The sequence below is a fragment of the Octopus bimaculoides genome, chromosome 25, assembly GCF_046866305.1.
Source record: "Octopus bimaculoides isolate indiv1 chromosome 25, ASM4686630v1, whole genome shotgun sequence".
NCBI lineage: Eukaryota > Metazoa > Mollusca > Cephalopoda > Octopoda > Octopodidae > Octopus > Octopus bimaculoides.
Window position 1 is genome coordinate 23,854,549 of NC_142952.1, and position 12,500 is coordinate 23,867,048.

Here is a 12,500-nt window from a genome sequence, read left to right on the forward strand (position 1 = left end):
GGAATTAAATGGAATGGAACATGTAGTTGCAAAAGAAGACGTTCCTTTATCTTTTATGTGTTTCAGTCATTGGGCTAGGGCCATGCTGGGGCACTGCCATGACGGGTTTAGTCAAGCAGTCAATCTCAATACTTTTTGTTTAAGTATCTGGCACTTGAACTGACCATATTCGGTTCAAATCTTCCACCTGTTTTACGTTCAAACTGGCAAGATCTGGTCTTTTACACTTATCCTACAATGTCATTCTGAAAATAAACAATCCAATCTTCGAAATCTTGAAGGTAATGCATGATTAATACAAAAGAATGTGCATATACAAACATAACATTAGGTGGAGTAATCTGAATGGTAAAAGAATGAAGATGGTACTTATTCTAGTTGTTTCTGTTGCTGAACCACTAATCTGTGGGGGATGCAAATAAAGCAACACCTGTTGTCAAACTATGGTGGAGACAAAATACATACATATGTACACACACACACACACACACACACACACACACACACACACACACACACATAGGCGCAAGAGTGGCTGTGTGATAAGCTTGCTTCTCAACCACATGTTTCTGGGTTCAGTCCCACTGCTTGGCACCTTTGGCAAGTGTCTTCTACTATAACCTCGGACCAGCCAAAGCCTTGTGAGTGGATCTGGTAGACGGAAACTGAAAGAAGCCCCTTGTATATATATATATATATATATATATATATATATATATATATATATATATGTATGTATATATATATGTCTGTGTGTGTTTGTTATTTGTGTCTGTGTTTGTCCCCCCACCATTGCTTGACAACCGATGTTGGTGTGCTTATGTTTCCCATCACTTAACAGTTCAGCAAAAGAGACCGATACAATAAGTAGTAGGGTTACAAAGAGTAAGTCCTGGGGTCAATTTGTTTGACTAAAGGTGGTGCTCCAGCATGGTTACAGTCGAATGAAACAAGTAAATGAATAAAAGAATACACACACACATTTATATTAACTGATGATTTACGCATGTGTGTGCATGTGTTTGTATGTATGTATGTATATATATATATTCTAGAAACTATATGGTGTATGTAGTACAAACTATAAATTATGAATATGTTGCAAATTATGCTTATACAAACTACATATGCACACACACACACACACACACACAAGATGAAAACCAAAATATATGGGTGTTGCTATTTTAAAGTTCTGTTAAACACAGTATTAATATTTGTATATGCAATTAGATTTGTGCAATGTGTGTGTGTACACACACACACACACACACACACACACACACACACACACACACACTCTCTCTCCCTCTCTCTCTCTCTCTCTCTCTCTTTCTGTCTCTCTCTATATATATGTAATTTTCTCTGTATGTATTTTTGTTGTTAAATACTATCAATTTCTCGAATTTCTACAAAAGGATATTTGGATTTACCCGTCATGCATGAAGATTTACCTGGGATATATCTTCTACTTACATTTACTGGTGTCTGATTGTTGAACATTTATTGATATTTTATTGATGCTTTATTGATATCTGCCAGGATTTTTTAATCCCATTTTTCTTCTAACTATATATGTGTGTAGACATTATTTACCAAAAATCATCATATACATGACAGTTTTTGATAAACAGTGTTGATTTTTACAATTCTGTAAATAATAATAATAATGATATTCTTTTCTACTCTAGGCACAAGGCCCAAAATTTTTGGGGAGGTGGGGGCAGTCGATCAGATCAACCCAGTATGCAACTGGTTCTTAATTTATTGATCCCAAAAGGATGAAAGGCAAAGTCGACCTCTGTGGAATTTGAACTCAGAACGTGAAATACTCTTAAGCATTTTGCTTGGCATACTAACGTTTCTGCCAGCTGGCTGCCTTAATAATAATAATAATAATAATAATAATAATAATAATAATAATAATAATAATAATAATAATAATAATAATATAATAATAATAATAATAATAATAATAATAATAATAATAATAATGATAATGATAATAATAATAATAATAATAATAATAATCATAATAATAATCATAATATAATAATAATAATAATAAGCTTTAAGCTTATAAATATTAATATATATACTGCCCAGGTGTCAAAACATTAATGATACCTGTGGGGCAGCTGATGAGGTATGTTGGATTGTTGGTATGGCTGTTTCTGTATACGTGGAATAGTATTATAATACATCCTTTTGATATATATACATATATATATATATATATATATATATATATATGATGAGTTTCTGCACAATTTCTGTCTCCCAAATCCACCACAAGGCATTAGTTAGCCCAAGACAGGACTGAAAATCCAAAACCACGTGGTTGCAAAAGGAGCTTCTTAACCAGAAAAATCTTTTTCCGAAGCAGTTTTTAAGGTTAATTGAACCAAATTTGAGTATAACAAATATGTGAATAGAAGAATTAATATGTAGAAAATATAAGAACTTAAAACTAGAACTGGAAATAAATTCTTGCAAAAGTTACCAAAGAGCAGCTGTATAGAAACAAATGGCTGAGACAAAGATCTTTGCTACAATTCAACCTAAATAAAATGGCTCTGGGGCAGATAAATTCAAGGTAATTTTTATGCGCAAAATTATCAGATATGTTTGTAAGAGGGGAATTGGAGATGAAATGTAGGGGAAGTATATTTGATAATAGTTGATAATGTGCATAGCTTGAAGGGGTAATCAGTTATATATGGAAGTTTCTATGAACTACTATTGTGAAAAGAAGAATTGGCTGTTTGTAAAGTTTAGTGTTAGTAAAGGGTAAAAATTTAGATGTAATAATGTAATAATAATATGTAATAATAACTTATAATGATGTAATAATAAGTTATTAGTAATGTCGAAACAGAAGGTACAATTACAATACATGATTAGGATGAAATATGAGGGGATAGGTTTAATTTTAAGAAAGGAGGAGAATGTGGATTGCCAAAAAATGTGTGAAGTAGAAGGAAGTATGTACTTCAGGTGGGGCTGTGTGGTAAGAAGCTTACTTTTCAACTTCATGCTTCTCGGTTCAGTTCCACTTCATGGCACCTTATGAGTGAAATTGGTAGATGGAAACTGAAAGAAGCTTGTCATATATATGTGTGTATGTGTGTATGTCTTTGTGTGTGTGTATGTCTTTGTGTCTGTGTCTGTACCCCACAACTGTTTGACAACTGGTGTTGGGGTGTTTATTTTCCCATAACTTAGCAGTTCAGCAAAAGAGACTGATAGAATAGATATCAGGCTTAAAAAAGTTAAAGTACTAGGTCGATTCATCTGACTAGATAAATTGTTCAAGGCAGTGCCTTTACTTGTTTTACTGCACAAGTCCGTATAAAGAACAGTTAATGCAGTCACAGCTGTCTATGTTAAAGTTGGGAGCAGATGGATTCAGTTTATCCTGGCTGGAATCAGCAAGATTTGATATGAAATTTGTTCAGCTGCTAAGCTATAAGAAACAAATGTAAGGATCGATTTTAGAATGCTATAAACATTAACAGTAACAATGATATGAATAAACCGATGCATACACATGCGTGGCTCAGTGGTTAGAATGTCAGGCTCACAAACGTAAGATAATGAGTTCGATTCCCAGACTGGGCTGTCTGTTGTATTCTTGAGCAAGACACTTTATTTCATGTTGCTCCAGTTCACTCAGCTGTAAAAATGAGTTGTGACATCACAGTTACCAAGCTGTACTGGCCCCTTTGCCTTTCCCTTGGATGACGTTGGTGGCGTGGAGAGGCGAGGCTGGTATGCATGGGTGACTGCTGGTTTTCCACAAGCAACCTTGCCTGGACTTGTGCCTCAGAGGGGAATTTTCTAGGTTCAATCCTATTGTCATTCATGACTGAAGGGGTTTTTACTCTTTACTCTTTACCTTCACACACACACACACACACAGATGATAAGCTTGTTTCAGTTTCTACCAAACCTACTCAGGAGGCTTTGGTTGGTCCAGGAATATAGTAGAAGAAACTCATCTAAGGTACTGTACAGTGGGACTGAACCTAAAGGCTTGTGGCTGTAAAGCGAATTTCTTAACCACACAACCATGCTTGTACTTATATATCTTTCATCCTTTTTCGGTCATTAGACTGTGGCCATGCTGGGGCACTGGCTTCAGGAATTTTAATCAAACTAATCAACCCCAGTACTTGTTTTCCTTTTCAGGTTGGTACTTACTCCATTGATCCCTTTTGCTCAACTGCTAAGTTATGGGGGACATAAACACATCAACACCGGTTGTTAAGCTGTGGTTGGGGACAAACACAGACACAAGCACACAGTTCTGGGTTCAGTCCCACTGTGTGGTACCTTGGGTAAATGTCTTCTGCTGTAATCTCAGGCCTACCAAAGCCCTGTGAATAGATATAGAAGATGGATACTAAAAGAAGCCCGTCATATATGTGTGTGTATCTTTGTGTCTGCATTTGTTCACCCACCACCGCTTGACAACCAGTGTTTATGTCTCTGTAACATTGTGTTTCAGCAAAAAAAGATTGATAGAATAAATATCAGGTTTAAAAATAAGAACTGGAGTTGATTCATTTGACTAAAATTCTTCAAGGTGATGTCCCAGCATGGCCAGAGTCTAATGACTGATTGGAGTGAGTTTTCCAAGCTGCCGTACCTTCATAATCACCATTAGACTAATCCAACTCCTTCTGAATCCTATGCACTGTCCTCAGATTGACACCCAAACACTCTGAAATGTTCGTATCGGAGCTTCCAGCATGAATGCCAAGCAGTACAGCATGTTGCTTCCAAATTTTTGGCAGAGTGAATTGTGTCATGGTGCTGTTTTCCTCACAGATGGTGCCCAACTGACCCTACTGTACTGTGTAGTCAACAAAATCAAAAACAAACAATGTGCATGCGCAAAATTAAAAATATAAAATGGTGACAATTCACCCATCACACCCTGAATATATATATGCTAGCATGGGTCAAATGGATTTTATGGAGGCAGATTTTTTAAATGGCAGCATGCTCTTCCTGTTGCAAACCTTTGTTTATTGTCTCTTTTGTAAGCAGGTAAGGGTTGGTGACAGGAAGAGCATCCCGCTGTAGAAAATTCCACCTTTACAAAATCCATCTGACCTGTGTAAACAAAAAAAAAAAACATCAAAAAAGGGTTTCAAATTTTGGCACAAGGCCAGCAATGTCGTGGAGGAGGTAAGTGGATTTCATAAACTCCAGTGTATAACTGGTACTAAGTTTATCGACCCTGAAAGGATGAAAAGTAAAGTCAACGTTGGGTGAATTTGATCTCAGAATGTAAAGACTAATGAACTGCCATTAAGATTTTTGCTCAGCATGTCAGTGATTCTGCCATCTCACTGTGTTGTGGACATTAAATATGGATGAGGATATAAATGTGTGTCTGTGTGTCTCTATCTATGATATGAATGTGTGTCTGTGCCTATTTATCTATGTGTGTGTCTATCTATCTATCTATCTATCTATCTATCTATCTATCTTTGTCCCCTCTGTGTGCAGCCCTCTGTGGCTAATAAAAGAAAGTTATCTGTGTGTGTGTGTGTGTGTGTGTGTGTGTGTAGATTCAGCCATCTGTATCTTTTTTCTGTGACTCTATACGTGTCACTGTTTCTTTGTCTCTGCATCTCTCTCTCTCTTTCTCTCCTTCTTTGTCTCTCCTTTCTTTCTTTTCTTTCTCTCCTTTTCGGGTAACAAATGGAAATCTTTGATAAATTCTCAAATGAATTAAAATTAAATCTCTTTGCAGCAAAGACACACACACACACACACCTCTCTTTCTTTCCTTCTTTTGCACACAAATGAATACACACACTCTCACACAAATGCATGCACACATACATACACACACTTTTTTCTCACACAGATGCAGGAATATACATATACACTCACACTCGTATACAGACACACACTCTCTCTTTCACTCAAATGCAGACATATACATATACACATACGCACACTTTCATATACACGTATTCTCACTCAAACGCAGACAGAAAACACACACACACACACACACACACACACACACACACACACACACACACACACACACACACACACACACACACACACACACACACACACACACACACACACACACACACTCTCTCTCTCTCTCTCTCATACACCCCCCCTTAACCCTCTATTCTCCACATTTTGTGGAACCTGTTAAATATTTAACAGTTCAATTTTGTAAACAAAAGCATAAAATCTTTAGTGCGCCTTTGCAGCTGTATGTTTGTGTCTAAGGGAGAGTTAGTGAGTAAGAGTATGTGTATGAGTGAGAAAGTGTGTGTGTGTGTGTGTGTGTGTAAGTATGCATGTGTATGTGTTTGCTGCATATTGTATCATCATTGTACTCCTTATCATTACCACCAAAACCACCACCATTGCCACCACCACCACCACCTCACCACCACCACCACCACCTCACCACCACCACCACCTCACCACCACCACCTCACCACCATCACCTCACCAACACCACCACCTCACCACCACCACCACCTCACCACCACCACCACCTCACCACCACCACCACCTCACCACCACCACCATCACCTCACTACCACCACCACCTCACCACCACCACCACCACCACCACCACCTCACCACCACCTCACCACCATCACCTCACCACCACCACCTCACCACCATCACCTCACCACCACCACCACCTCACCACCACCACCACCTCACCACCACCTCACCACCACCACCACCTCACCACCACCACCTCACCACCACCACCACCTCACCACCACCACCACCTCACCACCACCACCATCACCTCACTACCACCACCACCTCACCACCACCACCACCACCACCACCTCACCACCACCACCACCTCACCACCACCACCACCTCACCACCACCAACTCACCACCACCACCTCACCACCACCACCACCTCACCACCATCACCTCACCACCACCACCTCACCACCACCACCTCACCACCACCACCTCACCACCACCACCTCACCACCACCACCACCTCACCACCACCACCATCACCTCACTACCACCACCACCTCACCACCACCACCACCACCACCACCACCTCACCACCACCACCACCTCACCACCATCACCTCACCACCACCACCACCTCACCACCACCTCACCACCATCACCTCACCACCACCACCACCTCACCACCACCACCACCTCACCACCACCACCACCTCACCACCACCACCACCACCTCACCACCACCACCTCACCACCACCACCACCTCACCACCACCACCATCACCTCACTACCACCACCACCTCACCACCACCACCACCACCACCACCACCACCACCACCACCACTGTCATCATCACTGCCATCATCACTGCCACTAACCTCCCTCATCATCATCATCATCAATAGCAGCAAGATTTAAAGACAGTTCAATAATTCCTACTGCAGCAACCATTATCTCCTGGTGCCATCTTCCTTCCCCACCATCACCACCACCATCACTATTGGCATCACAGTAGACACAGCTACCGAAACGACAGCTCATGGAAGCAGCAGCCCCCATCCCCTACACCTTCATTCAGTCTTTGGCACCATAGAGACGCTGGTTCATTCCTTCCTCTGAAGATGAACATGACTTGGCATTCCATGGGGTTTGAAACTGGGAGAGCCAGGAGGCCACATGTTTTTAGGTGTGGCGTTTCATGATCACATAATTCTCCCAGGTCTTGCCACTCATAAACTGCTCTCTCCTGATCATGTAGGAATGGTACTTGATCTTTTGTACCATACTCTTCAGAATAGACTCTACCACCACCACCACCACCACAGGGGTGTTTGGCAATGGATCTTGTCAACATGTGGTCATGTGGTAAGAAGCTTGCTTTCCAACATCATGGTTCCAGGTTCAGTCCCACTGTGTGGAACCTTGGGCAAGTCTCTTCTACTATGGCTCCAGGCTGACTTCGGCCTTGTGAGTGGATTTGGTAAATGAAAAGTGAAAGATACCTGCATATATATATATATATATATATATATATATATATATATATATATATATATATATTTATAGATCATCATCATCATCATTTGATGTCTGTGTTCCATGCTAGCATGGGTGGGGAGGTACCACAAGAGGGAGTGCTGAAAAGTTATTGGCTTTGAGTAAAAGAAAATACAGGAGGATCAGTTAATTATGGTTTTATTCAATATATTCTCCTCTCAGATTCACACACTTATTGCAGTGGCCCTTCTGTTTTTCTAAGCCCTGTAAAAGAACTGGGAAGGTTGGGTTTCCAATCAGGCCTTTCATGATACCTTTAAAAACTTTACTGCACTCCCTCATTTATATATACTAGTGGGACCCGTGAATATTTCACAGAGTTAATGGTAAACTTATTGGGTTATTTCTGAAAACTTTATCCAAAAAGCCTGTGTTGTGTTTGTATTAAAAGATAGTTGCTCATCTACTATTCATTGAAAAGTAAAGGAAATTGGAATACAATGATTACTTAATTCACTTTATATATATACTTTATATTTTATAGACTTAACACACAGCACTCATAAAATAAACATTCACTCTTTTTCCATTTTCCCTATAAACAAAATAAAATATGTACATATGATACAACCTTTAGTTAAATTACATATATCTGCCACATAAATAAGCATGAATAATTCACAGAATTGCACTTATGCGCATGCGTTAGGTGATAGGGGATATAAAAAACTTAGTTCAAGTAAAACAAAAGTACACTTTTTACTATCCAATCACCACTGTCACCTCCATCACCATCTCTCTCTCCTCCTCTCTCTCCCTCCTCCTCTCTCTCTCCTCCTCTCCTCTCACTCTCTCTGCCTTTCCTTAACCTCACCATCAGAACATCATCCCTCTGCTAAAATTATATTTTTAACTCTCCTCCTTTATATCATCACTACCTTCAACTAACTTTTTAACCATGTAATAAATATTACGTTCTCCCTACCTCATATCACAGATGCTTCTCTCTCCCTCGTTTACTCTCTCTGTCTTTTTCTCTATCCATCTTCTTCTCTCTCCTGCTTTTTCTTTGTCCCTCTTTCTGCCTCACTATTCGTCCTATCCTCTTTTTCTCTCTCCTTTTCCTTTCTCTTTTCTTTCCTTTCAACTAATCACATGAAAGTGTTACAATCTCATGTGAAAGTGTTACAATTACATTCCCTCTACCTCATGTCACGGACACTTCTCACTCTGTCATTTCTTTCTCCCTTTTTTTCTCTCTAATCATGTGAAAGCATTACTGACGGGCTAAGTAACAGAATGACAGTCAGAATTATTATGAGATATAAATATATATATTTCTTAGGCATTGCAAGACTGATAACCTGGTCTAGAACTCAACTCATCCATGTTGGCTTTCTCATTTGTAATGCTTTTTCCAATATAATAAATGTATAAATTGCACTTCATATTCAAGGCTCTCATGATGCAATAAGGCTTCTTATGGCAGAAACAGCTGTAACGCCAATTAAGTTCATAAAATAATCGGTTATTCCTATGTCGTCTCATTTTCTTATATATATATATATGTGTGTGTGTGTGTGTGTGTGTGTGTGAGAGAGATATCTATATATGTGTATGTTTGTGCATGTGTGACTTGGTGTCTTCTTGGTGTCTTATTGTAAATGCATGTCACTGTCATACAAGTGGCATCCTTCTTTCCAATGTTAGCGAAAACATGTCCAGCCATAGTGAAATATTTCCTTGCTTGGTGAAGACAGGTGAAAATTAGTGGCAGGAAGGGGATCGAACCATAGAAACTCTACTCAACAAATTCCATCTTACCTATGCAAACATGAAAAAAGTCGATATTGAAGTGATGATGACGGTGATGATGATGATGATGATGATGATGATGATGATGGTGGTGGTGGCAATGATGATGATGATGGTGGTGACAATGATGATGATGATGATGGTGGTCACGATGATGATGATGATGATGACGGTGACAATGATGACGACGATGATGATGATGATGATGATGTTGACAGCATTGACTATGTTGATGTTGTTCTTGTCCAGGGCCTGCTGGCTGGATGCCCTCAGCTGCCCTGACAATGTCTGAATGCTGGAAATGTTCCTTCATTTTAGATGGCAAAGTCCCTGCCAGAAGTCTCCAACTCTTTCCTGACAATGAATGGGAAAAGATCCTATTCTCTTATTCCCTCTATCTTTTCTTTCTCTTCTCCATCTTTGACCCCCCCCCCTCTCTCTCTCTCCCTGTTTTTCATACATGCACACACCTCCGCACACACAAACCTCCATGCACATGCATACATACGCACACGCACATACATACTCACACACATGCACAAACATACACATTCACATACATACAGCCACACACATACATGCATTCGGATTCGGAGACCCCTTCAGTCACAAATAACCATGGGATTGCACCTAGAAAGTTACCCTCGGAGGCACATGTCCGGGCAAGGTTGTTTATGGAAGACCAGCAGTCGTCCATGCATACCCGTCTCCCCTCTCCACGCCACCGATGTTATCCAAGGGAAAGGCAAAGGCCGATACAGCTTGGCACTTGTGATGTCGCAACTCATTTCTAAAGCTGAATGAACTGGAGCAACGTGAAATAAAGGGTCTTGCTCAAGAACACAACCTCAAGAACACAACCTCACGATCGTAAGTTCTACGCTCTAACTACTGAGCCATGCGCCTTCACACATACATGCACTCACATATATAAATATACACCACATACATATATATATACTTCTGCACGCGTACACACTTCACACACACATACACACACTTGCCCTTTATACATATACACATTTCCACACGCATACTCACCCACATACACATTCACCCTCCACACATACCCCCCATACACTCATTAATGCACATACACACACACCCCACACACACATTAACACTAAGGCACTCATACACACTCCACAAACCTGAGACCCCCTCCTCCCAGCCCCCCTCCTCCCAGCCCCCCCCCAACTGTCATATAGACACAAGAGCACACCTGAACTCGTGTCTTGGAGTAAGAGCTGAGACAATCTTGTAATCCACTTAAGTTGTGGAATATTAGAAATGTCTATTTGATCTGACGTAGATGTGAAATTAATTAGCTTATTACAATAGGAAATGGGGGGCGGAATAGAGGTGTTTGATGTTGAGAGATGGGGATGGGGAGAGAGAGAGGGAAAGCAAGAGAGGTATTAGTGAATGAGGGAATTGGAAGATGGATGGATAGATAGATAGACAGATATAGAGAGAAAGAGAGAGAGGGAGAGACTGACAGGAGAAGAGAGTGGGAATAAGTTCCATGTGAAAGATCCTGGCTATATAGAGAGGAAGGAGTATTAGAGAGAGAGAGAGAGACAGAGAGAGACTGATGGGAAGAAAGAAACTGACAGAGACTGACAAAGAGACATAGAGGAGGAGGAGGAGGAGGAGTGGAGAAGAAGATGAAGAATCAACTGAAATCATAAGAAAGTAAGGTGAAAAGTTAAGAGTTTGTGAGAGAAACAGGTTATGTGTGTATGAGAGAGGGAGAGAGGGAGAGAGAGAGGGAGAGAGAGAGGGGGGGAATGCCTGAAGAAAATTGTGCAGATCCCTCTCTTTGAAACCATGATTGGTTTCTATGTTAAACATGTTCTTTCAGCTGTTTCATTTAGCCTTCTAACCGTTATAAGCCCTGATATATGTGTGTGTGTGGGGGAGGTGTGCATTAACTTATTCACGCATATCTATCTATATCGATTGATCTATCTATCTATCTATCTATCTATCTATCTATCTATATATCTATGTATAGTGAGGTGTATGTTGGTGTGTTTATGTCCTTTTGTCTTGACATTGCACAACAGTTGTAAATGAGTGTCAGTCTCATACAAACTGTGTCATTCATTTCCAATATCCTGTGAGAACATCTCTAGGCATGTGTTTATGTATATTTGTGTATGTGTCAGACTGTATGTATGTATGCATGTATATATATGTATACATATATGCATGTATATATATATGTGTGTGTGTGTATGTATACACACACACATAAATAAGCACAAAACAATGTATTAAAAGATTGTACTTGAATAGCAGAAGTAGAGTAATATGCTGTTGTATTAAAGCTGAAAAAATTCCTCAACACAAACTGTTGCTCAGAGTTTCACTTGACTGGTCTTCAGACAGTTGTAAGGTGCTGCACCAGGTTCCATAGCCTGTTTTGGCTTCGTTCCTACAGCTGGATTCCCTTTCTTACACCAACCCCTTTACAGAGTGTACTGGGTGCTCTTTATGTAGCACCATCACCAGTGCTTATCGCATGGCACCAGCACCAGTGCTTTTCATGTGGCACCATCACCAGTACTTTAAGAGACTAGGAACTCCAAAGAAGACTGTATGGCCCTCAAGAATGGTCAGAGAATGAAAGTTAGCTTCATACTAGGAAGCAGGAAATTTGGTCTGAAAGCTTGCAGTTGAGTGGA

The 12,500-nt window shown here is 40.1% G+C and overlaps 1 long non-coding RNA gene across 2 annotated transcripts in view; it reads left to right on the top strand.

Annotated features, from left to right (window-relative positions):
• The window catches only part of LOC128250710 (uncharacterized), a 353,509-nt gene that overhangs the window by 249,575 nt on the left and 91,434 nt on the right, over positions 1 to 12,500 (top strand). Inside the window, exon 7 of one of the 2 annotated variants that reach the window (XR_016238437.1) lies at positions 1,692 to 1,861. The exons of the other annotated variant lie outside the window; for it this stretch is intronic. This is a non-coding gene — a long non-coding RNA (uncharacterized LOC128250710). Of the gene's footprint in view, positions 1 to 1,691; positions 1,862 to 12,500 lie in introns of those variants that run through there. 2 annotated transcript variants of the gene reach the window in all.